Genomic DNA, 4,491 nt, shown 5'->3' with positions numbered 1-4,491 from the left:
TGTTGTTCAAAAACTTAGATTTGGTAAGGATCAATGAGGTTAATACAGTGTGAGACTTGAATTGGTATTCTTGCTTAGGTTGTGTAGCTTGAGCTTGGCATTAATTCCCATACTCATTACTCTCAAGAATCAAAACTACAACTACACTTGATTTGAGGCCAACCAAGTAGTGCAAATAAAGAATATCTTTGTCACTAAGCATTAGAATCATAGATCATTGGTATCATCAGTAATCTTAGATCTAAGACTTTTGTGATCCATAATGTAGATATAAGTCTTTCGGATTAATCACACTATTAGGATTTGGTTGACATTATTCCAATGATTTCGATGATTATTAGTATCATCAATAATCATCGAAAACATTGGAATCATAGATACAACACTAGCAAAGAGAAAGTGGGTGTAAGGGGTTACCTTACTCAAGATGAAAACAGTAAGCAACAAGTGAATAAATCAATCTCGTTCATGTTATTAAATAGCTCCCCACACAATCTCCTTGGCATGTTGTTCCCTTGGTCAGTTATTTGTCTCTTGGATGAAGCCTTCTTGGCCTTGCTTAGTGTTTGTTGTTCTAGGTAAATATCCTTAAGTAATTGATTTAGAGTCAGTGTCTCCTTAATAATGATGAATCTTAAAATGCTTATTGTCTAGCTCCTTTCGTTCTTGTCAAGGTGACAATGAAATTCCATTCTTGGGAATGAGTAATCAATAAGCCAATTTAATCAATCAACAAGAGGATGCATGTGAATCTATGGTTTCAATGAGCTCAATGAGTGGGGCAGAATTGAGGGAATAAGACGAGTAGGGAGGGGAATGGGATGGTTAGACAGATAAATGAGTGGATGCATCAAGAAAGGAAGGAAGGGAAGGTAAAGGAATTGATTCAATTGGCTTCAAATGAACCAAATATGCCTATTTTCCATGAAGCACATGGATGAAGCTTATTGGTGCTTCAATTGATGCTCATGTTACTCATGCCATTGAACTGAGTATTTTATGAAGATGACCTCTCCTAAGCTTTCACCCAATTGCTACTCATATTGGGAATCATCCAACCTCCTCCAAATTAATCCCAATAGGGAGCAAAAGCAAAGAAATCACCTAGCGTTCTCCAAAGTAGTCCCAATAAGGAGCAAAGCAAAAAATTCACCCAACCTCCTCCAAATTAGTCCCAATAAAAAACAAGACCAAAAGCAAGGAAATCACCCAACCTCCTCCAAATCAATTCCAAGTTAGTCCCAAAGAGAGCAAAAGCAAGTATATACTCAAATTCTAAATTTTTTGCAACTTTAATTGTCCTCTCAACGAGTAGATCACTCAAGTTACTGTTAGATATGTCATTGTAAAATATGCTACTACTTTTAGATTACATATTGTTAGCGCTATTGGTAGATAGACCACTAGTATTGATGTTAGTACTGTAAGATTTGCTATAGTAGAAATAATACGGTAGAAAAAAACTCCATGTGGTGATGGAGAATTATGGCGAATCAAGCAGCCAACGCAGTCATGCGATGCAGCGAAGTCCAAGCCATTGCCAATGCAGTCATGCGATGCAGCGAAGTCCAAGCCATTGCCAATGCTTGCAAAAATGCGGCATTGTCAGAGAAGCGTACAGAATGAACACTAATTCTTTTAATTATTTATCAATTATAGCATAAGCCGGTGGAAATAATGAGATATCTGGTGGCCTATCAACGGAAATGCTAAATCGATCATGGAATCGGAGGACGAAGAAGGTGGTTTCAGCTTACGTCGGCCCACTGCTCCAACTGCGCCCTCGAACGGTCTCCACCGGCGTTGTCCAAGCAGAAACGAATGGCAGCAATACCTTCCGCTACAACGTGAAAAGCCTGTGTAATCAAGGCCTACTGAACGAGGCACTGCACATTTTGTATGATATCGGCCAGCCAATAGATTGCTCTACGTACGCTTCTCTCTTGCAGGGCTGCATTAATAAAAGGGCTTTGCCGGAGGGCAAATTGATCCATTCCCACATCAACGAGATGGGATTCACGGCGGATAATTTTTTGCTCAACAGGCTCATTAACATGTACGTTAAATGTGGGTATCTGGCAGACGCTCGCAGGATTTTTGACGCCATGGCTGAACGAGATTATGTCTCATGGAATTCAATGATCACGGCTTATACGAGGCATGGATTTGCCGTGGAGGCCTTGGGATTGTTTCATCAAATGCAGCGAGAAGGCATTCAGCCCGATCAGTTCACGTTTGCCAGCGTTCTGCCGGCCTGTGATGGCTTGGCAGCTCTGGTAAAGGTTCACGAGAAGATAATTAAGAGTGGAATGGATTGGGATTTGTTTGTGCAGAGCGCCCTTGTGGATATGTATGCCAAGTTCGGCAACTTGAAGGATGCACGCAAAGTATTTGACAGAATGCGTCAACGAGATGATGTATCGTGGACCGTTATGATTGCAGGGTATTCACAGAATGGATTGCCGGAGGAGGCCCTGAAGCTTTATCAGCAGATGCGAGAGACGGGTCAAAAGCCCAGCTTGAATACATTTGCTAGCATTCTTCCGGCCTGCGCTAACTTGGGAGCGCTGGAACAGGGTATCGAAATCCATGAAGAGATAATTAGAAGTGGCTTTCGGTGTGATGTCTTTGTGGAGAGTGCTCTTGTAGACATGTATGCCAAATGTGGCCATGTCGAGAAGGCACGCAGATTGTTTGACGAAATGCCTGAACGAGATGTGGTGTCATGGACAGCCATGATTGCAGGGTATGGCATCCATGGCCGTGCTGAAGAAGCCCTCAAGCTCTTTCGTCACATGAAGTGCTCAGGTGTGCGTCCAAACAATGTAACATTGCTTTCTGTTTTGTCGGCCTGCTGCCATGCCGGTCTCGTGGATGAGGGTTTTCGATGTTTGAATAGCATGAGGGATTATTACCACATTGCGCCCGCAATGGAACACTACAGGTGTATGGTTGACCTTCTTGGCCGTGCTGGGCGCCTGGAAGAAGCACGTAGCTTTATTAACAGGATGCCGATAAAACCTGATGCTGCTGTGTGGAGGTGTCTGCTTTCTGCCTGTAGAACACATAACAACATAGAACTCGGGGAAAAGGTGGCAGCTCAGCTTTTTGAGCTGGACCCTCAGTATGATGCACCTTATGTGCTTCTCTCAAACATGTATGCAGCAAATGCCAGGTGGGGTGATCTCGAAAATGTGCGAAAGATGATGAAAGGCAGAGGTGTCAAAAAGACACCTGGATGCAGTTGGATTGAGCTCAATAAAGAAGTTCATGCTTTCTTTGGAGGAGATAGGTCACATCCACAAACGGCAGAAATCTATGCAAAGTTGGAGAAACTGGCGAGGGCGATGAAGGCAGAAGGGTATGTTCCCAATACAAAGTTTGCACTGACTGATGTGGAGGAGGAGCAGAAGGAACAGATTCTTTGCTACCATAGTGAGAAGCTGGCAATTGCTTTTGGCCTGCTAAACACCCCACCTGGGACGACTATTCGAGTTATCAAGAACCTTCGAGTCTGTGGTGACTGTCATTCGGCAATCAAATTCATCTCAAAAATTGCTGCACGAGAAATTATTGTGAGGGATGCTAACCGCTACCATCATTTCAAAGATGGGCTGTGCTCTTGCGTAGACTATTGGTGATACCAAGTGAAGCAAAGTAGATGCCAGCATATACCATTCTCGCAAAAAAAATTGAGCCTTACTTTGCTAGCATGGGAGTAATTATTGTCTCTAGCTTTCAAAGATACTGCCACCTCTGGAGCATGTCATAATCAGGTGTTCAGAAGCACGGTGGCTACTTTCTTTTCACTACGCAACATCTGCAAATTCCTTGAGCCGCTCTTAGAAGCTTAAGCATATACTCTAGTAAGGATCCAAGGATCCTAGAAGGTTCAGATTCAAAATCAACACTGGTGTTAGAAGGACTCGGTGACGTAGCAGACAATTATCCTCACATTTGCAGATTTTTCGTCATCCTACATGACTTGGCAAAAGGCTTTCATGTAGTCACTTGGAACCTTTAGTTGTACAATATTAGGGATTACATACCTTTCTCAATGCAACAAGATGTATCTTTAATATCAAAATCTCAAAGATCCCCTCATTCTTTCACAGACATCTTCTCATAGCATTTATGTAGCTTTTGTGTCATCATATGTGAACTTTGGACTACTATGATAATATTTTCTTGCGGTGACCTTGATAGAGAATCAATGAACACATTTTTCCTTTCTTATTGATCGGCTTGGGCTTATCATATCCTATGTTTACTTCCTTTAAATGAACTTGTCTGGTTTTTTCTCCATAGCATTATTATCAAAATTGGACCAGTCATTGAACTAGTGAATCCAAAATACCAGACTAAAATAGGAAAAAACTGGACTTAAAACCTGTCAATAAAAAAAACATAAAATATTCAAATTTTGAATGTGTACGTGTGTATCCATATGAATCCGAACCATTATACAAAAAGATACACAGTTTCTCATGT

General features: G+C 41.7%; 1 pseudogene; it reads left to right on the top strand.

The window, feature by feature from the left end:
• The first annotated feature begins 1,377 nt into the window (after positions 1–1,377).
• On the top strand, positions 1,378–4,213 carry LOC149260351 (pentatricopeptide repeat-containing protein At2g03880, mitochondrial pseudogene; annotated as a pseudogene).
• The last annotated feature ends 278 nt before the right edge of the window (positions 4,214–4,491 follow it).

Source organism: Pinus tabuliformis, chromosome 6, assembly GCF_031772625.1.
Source record: "Pinus tabuliformis cultivar Carrire ecotype Pingquan chromosome 6, CPIR1, whole genome shotgun sequence".
Lineage (NCBI taxonomy): Eukaryota > Viridiplantae > Streptophyta > Pinopsida > Pinales > Pinaceae > Pinus > Pinus tabuliformis.
Note: the sequence above shows the minus strand (reverse complement) of the source record. Positions and strands in the feature narration are given on the sequence as shown.